General features: G+C 45.5%; 1 pseudogene; it reads right to left on the bottom strand.

Annotated features, from left to right (window-relative positions):
* Positions 1-6,368: 6,368 nt before the first annotated feature.
* Positions 6,369-10,473, bottom strand: LOC131198213 (uncharacterized; annotated as a pseudogene).
* Between the last annotated feature and the right edge of the window lie 2,009 nt (positions 10,474-12,482).

The raw sequence follows: 12,482 nt of genomic DNA, 5'->3' as shown, positions 1-12,482 counted from the left end.
TGTCCCAGGACATAATTGTGATTGACGACCCAGTGTCTACTTCCATGGGGCACTGCACCCCTTCAATGTAGACTTGGGTAAATATTTTTTTCTCTAGTCGTGTCGATGCATGGCCCACTCTCACAGTGGTCTGGTTTAACTTCGCACCCTTTTTAAATGGACCAATCCCGGGCCACTTCGCTGCTCCTGCGCTCTGATTGGTCGGTTTCAATTTTTGGCGGGAAGGTTGGGGGGCTCGGCAGGCCCGAGCTATGTGTCCTTTTTTTTCACACCGCCGACAAACCGCGTCCTTGAATCTGCAGTTTTGCCGTTGGTGTTGCCCCCCACAACTCACGCATTCGTCCCGGTCACCTCTCTCCAGCCTCCCGGTGTGGAACACCTCTTCCTCTTCCTCACCTTCCGATTCGGCCTGGACTTCCTCACTGTGGACCGGTGTAGTCTTTGTCCCGGCACCCTGCACGTTTGGCTTTTGCAAGATCTCCGCCGCCTTGGTGGACATCTCATGAGCTCTGGCTTCGTCCAGGGCTATCGCTAAAGTCAGGTTGCTTTTAGACAGCAGTCGCCTTTGTAGTCTGATGTCCCTGACCCCACAAATGAGTTGTTCGAGTAAGGAATCCTCCAAATCTCTGTACTCACAGTGGTTTGCGGCTTTCCTCAATGAGGCCATGTCCACACTTATTGATTCGCCTTCTCGCTGTACCCGTTGCCTCAATTCGAAACGTTGGACGAACTTTGAGGGTACCGGTGCGTAGTGCGCTCGAAGTGTTGTTTGTAGTGTCTGCCACGGTACCAATTGTACCGGCGTTGGCTCTGAGAGTGACTCCGCCGTATTGAAGACCTCTGGACCGCAGTGGCTCAGGAAGTATGCTCGCTTCCGATTGTCCGAGACTCCCTGTAGTTCGTTTGCTTCGAGGAAACACTCGAAGCGAGCCATGTACGACCCCCATTTCTCCTTTGCTGGGTCGAATGGCGCTGGCGGCGTGTAGCTGGACATCGCTATTTTCCGCCTTCGCGAACTGGCTGGGTTTTCGAATTCCTGGTTCCTTCAGCTCTTTTTTTCAATCTCACTGCCTCAACATCCCATCCTCGTCGCCAATGTTATGTTCGGACAATGAAGAGGCAGGAGACCAGTGAGTGACAACAGCTCTTTAGTTTATTGTGACCCCAGCAAACACAACCGGCAAAAAACCCTCTTTAAATACTCTTTTGGTTGAGGCTTCAACCAATCAGCAACGTGCAATTTTCCCGCCCAAAATTCCCTCTCAAAGTTCAAAATACATTACAAAGATGATAAAGGATCTGGAATCTAAACAATACAAGGAACTTCTAAGGGAATTAGGTATGTTTAGCCTAAAGAGAAGACTTATGGGTGACATGATAACCACGTTCCAATATTGAGAGGGTCTCACAGGGAAGAGTGATTTATTATTCAGAGCACCTGAGGGCGGGAAAAGAAACAATGGGTAGAAATCAGAGGGAGATCCAACATGGAATTAATTAGAAGTTTTCTGGCAGTGAGAACAACTAGTCAATAGAAAAGCTTGCCTCCAGTGATGATATTCCATCACTGGAGGTTTTCAAGAAAAGATTGGACAGTCATTTTTCTGCAGAATAAGGACTCCTGCCTTGGAAAGGGGGCTGGACTGGAAGACCTCCAGCCCTATAATTCTATGAAATGAAAAAGAAAATGAATAAATGGGATGATGTTTACGTGTAATGGAGCCATTTATTTGCCGATTCTTATCTTCATGCGATATTCTTTATGTGAACTCTTGCGCCTGCGAGGTGCCCCCACCTCGCAGGAATGGCCCTCCACATTACCAAGGGCCGGCCTTAATGATGGGTCTTGGGACCCACAGAGGTGGCATGCGTCCAGAAAGAACCTTTGGGGATTTTTAGATAGGGAATTTTTAAGGGGAGGGAGGGAAAGGGCAGGTGTTGGGGGAAACCTGCCGGGGGGGGGGCAGTTCTTTTTTTTTTAATTTGAATTTATATCCCGCCCTTCTCCGAAGACTCAGGGCGGCTTACATTGTGTAAGGCAATAGTCTCATCCTATTTGTATATTTATATACAAAGTCAACTTATTGCCCCCCCCCCATCAATCTGGGTCCTCATTTTACCTACCTTATAAAGGATGGAAGGCTGAGTCAACCTTGGGCCTGGTGGGACTTGAGCCTGCAGTGAATGTAATTGCAGGCAGCTGTGTGTTAATTACAGGCTGCATTAGCCTGGTGAGCCACTTCCCAGCCCAGTTCCTGCATGCGCTCATGGCATTTTTTTCAACAGGTCCGAAGGCAACAGGGGGGGATTATGTTCCTATTTGTGAGGGTGGTTCCATCTGCACTGTAAGTGGGAGGGGCAGATATGGTGGAGGTGAGGGGCCGTATCGATCCCTGGGGGCGGGTGCTCGCTGCCTGAAAACGATCACGCGCCCCGGCCCCTCAGACTTCTCCCATTCCCCGGGTGGCCAGAATCCTCAGAGCCTGGGCCTTCAGCTGATGCTGTGCAATGCACGGTCCGTGGTTAACAAAGCTCCCCTAATTTGTGATCTTATACAGGGGAGGTCCGTGGACCTTATGGGCATTACGGAAACCTGGCTGGGTATGGAAGGGGGGGTTCCCCTTGTTGAAATGTGCCCACCGGGTTTCCGAGCATTCCATCAATCGAGGGCCCAAGGTAGGGGTGGGGGGGTGGCGGTTGTTATTAAGGAAAGTCTAGAACTGAGGGAGACCACTATACCTCAGATAGCCAGTTGTAAATCCCTCTTTGTGAAGTGAGGTCATAGGGTTCAAATGGGCTTGTTGATCACGTACCTGGCTCCTTGCTGCATGACAACAGCCCTGCCTGAGCTGTTGGAGGTGCTTGCCGGGGTGGTGGTTGAGACCCCCAGACTTATGGTCATGGGGACTTTAACTTGCCATCGACCGGCTTGTCATCGACAACGGCTCAGGAGTTCATGGCTTCCATGACGGCCTTGGACCTGACGCAAGTAGTTGATGACCCTACTCACATTGGGGGAGGCACACTGGATCTGATTTTTATCTCTGGACAGTGGTTGAATGATCTGGATTTAGGAGATCTAGTCACCGAGCCTTTGTCATGGTCAGAGCATTCTCTCCTTTGCCTGGACTTTCAGACTGCCACTCAACACCGCAGGGAGACGGGACCAATACGTTGGTTCCGTCTCAGGCACCTGATGGACCCGGAGAGGTTCCTGATGGAGCTTGGGCCGTTTCCTGAGGGTCTGGCCCACGGCACGGCTGAAGAACTAGTCGCGGCCTGGGAACTGGCCGCGGCTGGGGCTCTAGACTGTGTCGTGCCTTTGCGGCCTCTAACCCGGCGTAGGTCTCAACCAGCTCCTTGGTTCTCCGAGGAGCTGAGGGAGATGAAACGCTGGAGAAGACGCCTAGAGAGTGCTTGGAGATCCAGCCATTCGGAAGCTGACCGGACACTAGTTAGGTCATATAGTAGGACCTACCTAGTGGCATTGAGGGAAGCGAAGCGTCTTTACGTTTCCTCCCTCATTGTGTCGGCAGATAATCGCCCGGCCGCCCTGTTTCGGGTGACCCGCTCTCTCCTTCAACAGGAGGTGCGTGAGGACCCCTTACAAGGGCATGCCAAGGAGTTTAGTGGTTATCTATACGATAAAATCGTTCAGCTTCGGGATGGGTTGGATCAAAATTGGGTAGATCCAGGTGAGAGATCGGAGACTCGTCTTGTTGAGACTGTTTGGGATGGATTTGATCCTGTGACTCCTGAGGACATGGACAGGTTGTTGGGGAGGTTGAATGCCACCACATGTTTACTGGACCCGTGCCCCTCCTGGCTGGTGCTGGCTCCGGGGGATTATTAATGCTTCTTTATTGGAAGGGGTTGTCCCTGCTGCCTTGAAAGAGGCAGTGGTGAGACCCCTCCTCAAGAAGCCTTCCCTGGACCCAGCTGTTTTAGGAAATTATCATCTGGTCTCCAACCTTCGCTTTGTGGCGAAGGTTATAGAGAGTGTGGTGGCACATCAATTACCCCAATATCTGGATGAAACTGTCTATCTAGACCCGCTCCAGTCTGGCTTTCGGCCCGGATACAGTATGGAGATGGCTTTGGTCGCGTTGGTTGATGATCTCTGGAGGGCCAGGGACAGGGGTTATTCCTCTGCCCTGGTCCTATTAGACCTCTCAGCGGCTTTTGATACCATCGACCATGGTATCTTGCTGCACCGGCTGGGGAGTTTGGGAGTGGGAGGCACCATTTATCGGTGGTTCTCCTCCTATCTCTCCGACCGGTCGCAGACGGTGTTGGCAGGGGGGCAGAGATCGACTGCGAGGCGCCTCACGTGTGGGGTGCCGCAGGGGTTGATTCTCTCGCCTCTCCTGTTCAACATCTATATGAAGCTGCTGGGTGAGATCATCAGTGGTTTTGGGGTGAGGTACCAACTGTACGCTGATGACACGCAGCTGTACTTCTCCACCCCAGGCCACCCCAACGAAGCTGTCGAAGTACTGTCCCGATGTCTGGAAGCCATATGGGTCTGGATGGGGAGAAACAGGCTCAAGCTCAATCCCTCCAAGACGGAGTGGCTGTGGATGCAGGCACCCCAGTACAGTCAGCTGCAGCCGCGGCTGACTGATGGGGGCGAGTCATTGGCCCCCATGGAGAGGGTGCGCAATTTGGGCGTTCTCCTGGATGGGCGGTTATCTTTTGAAGATCACTTGACGACCGTCTCCAGGAGAGCTTTTTATCAGGTTTGCCAGATTCACCAGTTGCACCCCTTCCTTGACCGGGATGCCCTATGCACGGTCAGTCATGCTCTTGTTACCTCTCGCTTGGATTACTGCAATGCTCTCTATATGGGGCTCCCCTTGAAGAGCACCCAGAGGCTCCAGTTGGTTCAGAATGCAGTGTGCGGGTGATAGAGGGTGCCGTTCGTGGCTCCCATGTACAGACTGCTCCCATGTACAGACTGCGCAGACTGCACTGGCTACCTGTGGTCTTTCGGGTGCACTTCAAAGTTTTGGTTACCACCTTTAAAGCGCTCCATGGCTTAGGGCCGGGTTACTTACGGGTCCGCCTACTGCTACCGATTGCCTCCCACCAACCTGTGCGCTCTCACAGAGAGGGACTCCTCAGGGTGCCGTCCGCCAAACAATGTCGGCTGGCGGCCCCCAGGAGAAGGGCCTTCTCTGTGGGGGCTCCCACCCTCTGGAATGAACTTCCCCCAGGACTCCGTCAACTGCCTGACCTTCGGACTTTCTGCCGCAAGTTGAAGACTTACCTATTTATTCGCGCAGGACTGGCATAGAAATTTTTAGTAGCTTTTATATTTTGATGTAAATTTTATGGGGTTTTTATGGTTTAAATGGTTTTAATTTTGGCCTGATATTGAATAAGTTTTTTAACTATTGTTTTATTGTGTACATAATTATTGTTTTATTCTGGCTGTGAACCACCCTGAGTCCTTCGGGAGAAGGGCAGTATAAAAATCTAATAAATCTAATCTAATCTAAATCTAATAATTTAACTTTTTTAAATAAAGTGATGTATCATTGGTATATGACACCAGAAAAATTATCAAAGACATATAAAGGTACTTCAGGTCAATGTTGGAAATGTGAAACATGTAGATACCGTGCATGACAGACTTGTGAAAAAGGCAGACAATCTTGGATACAATTTTGCTAAGAATTTTAAAGATCATATTGAGAAAAATCCAGAAACCCTTTTTACTGAGACTTAACCAATAAGATAACACTTATGGAAAACATATTATATACTGTATATGGTAACTGCAGCTAGGTTAGTATGCTATGACTATCACTAAGTGTTGTATCTTATGATTCTTGACAAATATATTTTATTTTTTCTTTATGTACACGGAGAGCATATGCACGAAAGACAAATTCCTTGTGTGTCCAATCACACTTGGCCAATGAAGAATTCTATTCTATTCTATTCTATTCTATTCTATTCTATTCTATTCTATTCTATTCTATTCTATTCTATTCTAATATACTCAACGGTAGAGGACTGGTATTCTCACAATGGAGGAATGGATTGTCAAAACTGGCAGAAATGGCAAAACTGGTTGTTTGGTCAGGAGCAAAATGATAAGTACTTTTATAAAAGATTGGAAATCTTTTATAAAATCATACACAAGCCATACACATACACACACACACACACACACACACACACACACACACATACACACACACTCACACACACTCACACTTCCAGGCCTGACACACATGCACATGCATGCATGCTAATTATTTTCTAATATTTTTATCTTAACTTATTTTAATTTAACATGTGGTGTTTTATATGTTATTTCAAATACATTTTTATTTATACGACACTGACTGAAACAATAATCAAGGATATTCCGTATTATAAGGTTCTAGTATGATTTTGTCATCATTTCTAATTGACAATTTTTGATTTCTCTGTTGAATAAAAATATAGTATGTATCGTATAAGTTTTAGTACTGTAAAAAAGCCTGTGTATGGAGTAGTGGCATGTTTGGATCAGTTGATACCAAATCAATCAGTTGTAATGATATGAGAGAGCAGGTATAAAAGATTAAAATGTTTAATTTGTCTTTGATTAAAGAGTGTTCAAATTTCCATTATACTCAGCTTTTGTGTTGTCAGAGGAATAGTGTCAAGAAAATTAATGCATTTTTTTGCTGTTTCTGTTTCCAATAAGAATAGCTCCATTACAGTTAAAATACAGATTATTTTGGAACTAGCAGACTGGAAGAATATTTATTTATTTATTTTATCACAACAGTATAAACAGTATATATATATGTAGGTCCTTGGCTATTCGGGTTCTCTCCCGCGTAAAATTGGAAGTGTCTTGGCGACGTTTCGACGAAGTCTCATTCGTCATCTTCAGGCTTCAGCTTCGTGCTTCTGGGAGCAATGTGTGATTACAGCTGTTTCTTCCTTTTTAACTGCTAGTGGGGGTTTGAACTGATTGGATGGGAGCTTGGCTGTGCTCTGATTGGATGGGGTTTTTTTTGTGCTCTGATTGGATGGGGGTGTGTCCTGTTTGGGTGGGGGCTTGGTTGTGCTCAGATTAGTCTGAGTTGCAGGGGGATTTGAGCTGGTGAGCTGCATTGCTGTTGTTTGGCTTCGTGTTCGTGGTCATGCTACATCTTCATAGTGGGTATCAGTCTCTTGCATGTATGGATTGGAGGGGTTTGAAATGGCTAATGTTGCAGCTGTTGCTTCATGATCAGTGTGGGTTTGGGTCTGCTTTCTGGGTGGATGTGTGGTGGTGACATCCTGTGTGGACCTCGTGAGTGTGGGTCTGGTGTCATTCCTCGTGTTAGGGACTCGTTTGTCAATAAGGACGGGTTTCCAAATGGCTGGTAGGCGGGAGGTATCATCTCGTTTGTTCATGCTGTGTGGACGTTTTTCTATCTCGATCAGAGAAGAAATCAGAGAAGCCATCGAGATCCATACATGCAGCAGACTGACACCCACCATGAAGATGTAGCACGACCATGAATGCAAAGCCAAACAATAGCAATGCAGCTCACCAACTCAAATCCCCCTGCATCTCAGACCAACCTGAGCACAACCAAGCCCCCCCAAAAGAACACACCCCCAGCCAATCAGAGCACAGCCAACCCCACCATCCAATCAGAGCACAACCAAACCCCCAACCAATCAGAACACACGTCCACCCAATCAGAACACAGTCAAGCTCCCAACCAATCAGTTCAAACCCCCACTAGCAGTTAAAAGGAAGAAACAGCTGCGATCACACATTTCTCCTAGAAGCACGAAGCTATAAACACCTAGCCTGATGATGATGAATGGGATTTTGTCAAAACATTGCCAAGACACTTCCAATTTTACGTGGGAGAAAATCTGAATAACCAAAGACCTACATATAAACACCCGCGAAAACCTCAGAATATATATATACACATGTGTGTGTGTGTGTGTGTGTGTGTGTGTGGTGTGTGTATCCTAGTAAAGAGAGAGTTGAATCACCCAGTGGAAATTGAATTGCCCTATTTCAGGCCATAAACCTTCTCTGTTTGACTCAAAATTAAGGCGTGGTATATCTCTGTTCTGAGGAAGTCATCAGTAGTTTTACATTGTAAAACAATTCATTGTATGACAAAATGTTATTTGAGTATTGAATTCCAACACCAGCAAGAAAGAAACAGTACAAAATCTGGCAATAGGGTTAAGTAGTGGGAAAATATCATGGATCTCTTCTCCACAATTACGCAGTTTCCTTTAAAACTTATGACTCTTCTTCTTCTTCCTAGCATCTTCCCACAGATGCAGCATCTGCTTTTTGGATCATTGAGTGCCACTTTCCAACCTCCAGGGTGCAGGCCCGCGGTTTGAATATCTTTATGGATGGTACTTTGCCATCTCTGTTTTGGATGCCTGCGGGGTGAGCAGCCATTGACTTCAGGTTGGTAGGCAGTCTTGACCACAGTGGAAGGTGCTGTACTCTGGACATGTCCATATTAATGGAGTCGGCCTTCTCTTATCTTCTCTATAATTGGTGCCACACCAAAATGTTATCAAATGGGGTCATTTGTGATGAAGATGGGACATGCCTGATATTGAACGGAGCATTCACATTTCCATGGCATGGAGATAGCTTTCAGTCCCTGTTGTTGCTGCCCAGCATTCAGTGCCATGCAGTGCAACAGGGCAGATGGCTGTCTTGTAAATCTTAGATTTAAGACGGATTGGCATTCATCTGTCATATAACACACCGGTGAATTCTTGCCAACACATCCGGACTGCATTCACCCTTGCTTGTACCTCACCACTGATGTCACCATTGCTTTGGAGATAGGATCCCAGATACCTAAAAATGTCCACCTTCTTTAGATTTTCTCCATTGATTTGAAGTGTTCCAGGGCTGGTAACGGTCTATAAGTACTCAGTTTTCTTGATGTTGAAAGTCCGAAATGGTTGAGGCGATCATTCAGTGTTTGAACTTGCTGCTGTAGTTTGCCTCTGGTGATGGAAGCAAGCCTAACACCATCTGCATAGAGCATAGTCCAGGGTGCATTCTGCTGCAGGTCATGTGTGATGGTGTCCATGACTAATCTAAACAGACGTAGCGACAGTGCAAAGCCTTGGGGCACCCCAACCTTCACTGGGAAACTACTGGAGAGGCTGGCTGGACATTGTACTTGGCTGCTGGTGTTCTTATATAACATTTTGACGAGTGATGGAATTAATTTTTTTTACTACTGGTTCCGTGGATGTGACTTGGTGGGTGTGGCTGGGTGGTCATGTGACTGGGTAGGAGTGGCCAAGCCACAGGAATAAAAACCATCAAGGCATAACAAAAAACAATTACACTCACTATAGAAACACATAAAATCTCATCAAGCTGCATAAATTTCAAAATATAAAAGCTATAGACTCAAAATACAAAATTTGCTTGCAAGCAAACTCACAAAATTAACTGTCCACCTATAGATATCAAATTTTTTATGCTATTTTTTTTTTAAAAAGAGCAATTTACCCAAAATTAGGTAAAGGCAAGCAGGCGGATTCAGGAGGCTCGTAGGCTTGCAGGCCAATCAGGGCTGTTTAGTTGGGCTGTGGGTAGAGCACTGTACCGCATGGGATGCAGCCACGGTGGCAAACCAAGGCAGGCAAGCTGAAGGCAGTTGGGATTCGGTCGTCACTTGCAGGCAGGTAAGGTAGAGGCTGGGGACAGTGAGGGTGGGATAGCTTGCTAGGCTGTGAGTGCTGCAGCCCACATAGGGTGGACCATGGTGGCAACACAAGCCAGGCAAGCTGGAGATTGGGGATGGTGGGGGGGGGTAGCGCAACTCACAGGCTTACTTACCCGCAGGCAGATCAGGGCCACTCAGTTGGGCTTCAGGCACCACATGGGAAGGCAGTCAAGCCACAGCTGTGTGGCCAATGCAAGCCAGGGAGGTGAGGAGTCATTGGGTGGGGTAGGGCGGGGTGGGGTGGGTTGAGTGGGTGGGTGGGATGGGGTGAGCTGGGAGGCAGGGTGAGCAGGTGGACAGGATCGAGCAGTAGGTGGGCAGGGTCGGGGCCAGACAGAGGTTGTATTTGCCGGTTCTCCATACTATTCAAAATTTCCGCTACCGGTACACCAGAACTGGTCTGAACTGGCTGAATACCACCTCTGATTTTGACCCAATCAATGAGCAGTTCAGGTACTCCATGATCCAGGATGGCACACCAGATCAGTTGGTATGGAGCATGATCATATGCCTTCTCCAGGTCTAAGAATGCCATATGTAGTGGTTGTCTCTTCTCACGGTCTTTCCCTATGAGCTGTTGTTCTACATCCTTTAATGAAGCCACATTGGTTGATGGTAAGTTGGGTGATGCTGCAAATTCGTTGATCAAGGATTCTCTTAAAGATCTTCATAGTGTGAGACAAAAGGTGAATTGGGCGATAGTCGGCACAGTCAGCTGGGTCACCCTGTCCTTGAAGATGGGAACTGTTATGCTTGTTGACCAATCAGTTGGTACTATGGCTTCACTAATGACTGTATTCATTAAACATTGTGTATAGAGTAGCACAGAGACTAGCACAGTTGTTCTTTCAAGTAGGGTTCTACAGTTGAACTGACTTCCTCAATTACCTCTATGGTGAAGTGATCAACATAATATTTGCAAGATTTGGTCTTGTCATTTTATGAATAACAAGTTTAGAAGGATGAAAGCAATATTTTCCTCCTTATTTGATACTTGGTAGTCAACCTTTATATATGGATTTTAATCAAACTAAGGAATTGCAATTGTGTGTAAGGATACTGAGGTTATACCCACTGATTCAGCTGCATTCATGAAATAGAACTGCATTTTACAGATTTGTTAATAATCTGTTAATAAGAATAATGATAAAAATATAAGATTTACACAGAATAATTTCTAAAAAGCATTTGATACCTGTCTCTCTGAGGCGCTTGCATGCACATGCATGTGTGCATGCGCACGAACAAACACACACAGAGAATTAAAAGGATCAAAGCGTATTTTTTTAAAAAGAGGTGACTGAAAATGATAATTTGATTACAACATACTTTGGCACTCTTACTGTTACACATGTCTGGTTCAATTTAAGTACTGGGCATCTTCCAATACAAATTTGTAGTTGTTGCTTTGATGGTGAATTGAATGATGCAAGCATTCCAATGATAACCAGATGTTTTGCTGATAGATAGGTGCTGTTGGCAAGTTGCAAACAGAGCATTTACTGAGAGGTTTACCAATTAAGGTAAAACTTTTTGTAAAATAGTAAGAGGTTGAAGGATCCTATTAATATTTGAAAAGCTGTTTGAGAAGATACCTATATATGAGAGTATGCAGCCTCTTGACAGTTCTTGTGCAAAAATGAATTTTATGATGCAATTAAATCAATGGAAAATATTCTCCTTGTTCACAGTACAATAATTTATGGCTTCCTAGGACAGCATTTCTCCGTCAGTATAAAATTGGGCATGACTCAAATGTTGCTCTTAAAAGTCTCTTTTCTGTTCCACACAATTTCCTTTTGAAAGGCGAGCTGCAGAAGTAAAGGAGGAGGGACCATGAGGTTAGCAGGTGGCAAGCATACATTTAGAAACATGCTGGTATTTCTAACTTTCAGTGGGCTTACCTTTGGCATTAGAGCAAGTCATTTTCCTGTGGCCTTTGGGGCCATAAAACATAATAATTAAGTTTCCACAAAGTTTCAAGGACCAGCCTGCACAAATAATAACTGCTAAGAGAAGGCTATCAAAGTGCTTGGTGCTTGTCAGTTTTCTAGGCTGTGGGTATTCCAGCACTTCATTTAATGAAAGTATTGCTGCAAAACATAAAGAACACATACAGCTAGGAATGGACCTAAGTACTTGAGGAGTGGGGAGAAACACACACGCTTATGACTGTGATTCAAAATTGAAAAATGGCACCAAAGTAAAAGTAAGCAACAGCAAATATAAAACAGATATACGTTGTATCTATAAGAGAATAACAGAATTGAAAGTCCTTGGAGGTCTTCTAGTCCAATTCCCTGCTCAAGTAGGAAACTTTATATCATTTTAGACAGATGGTTGTTCAATGCCTTTTTAAAAATCTCCAGTGTTGGAGCATTCACAACTTCTGGAGGTAAGCCATTCCACTGGTCGATTTTTCTGTCAGGAAATCTGTACCCGAATCTTTATGTGTAAGGTCATTAAGAACTGAGACAATGTTATATCTATTGAAACGTGGAGGAAGAAAAAGATATTTCTATGGGATCCAAAAAAAGCAAAGGGTGCAATTATTACACTAGCTGAAACAATAACATCAGTTACGTTTGAATGATACCACTTTAGCAAATATGAGGCCGCATATTTTTTTACACATGAACAAATAGGAAAAAACAAAAGGATGTGGTGAAACATAGTTCAAGAATGGAAATATATTTTACCAGGGATACATCATGATTAATAAGAATGCATTGAGGAGAGTGGGGTTGTTTT

Source organism: Ahaetulla prasina, chromosome 4, assembly GCF_028640845.1.
Source record: "Ahaetulla prasina isolate Xishuangbanna chromosome 4, ASM2864084v1, whole genome shotgun sequence".
Classification (NCBI taxonomy): Eukaryota; Metazoa; Chordata; class Lepidosauria; order Squamata; family Colubridae; genus Ahaetulla; species Ahaetulla prasina.
The sequence above is the reverse complement of the archived record's forward strand: the minus strand, read 5'-3'. Positions and strand labels throughout refer to the sequence as shown.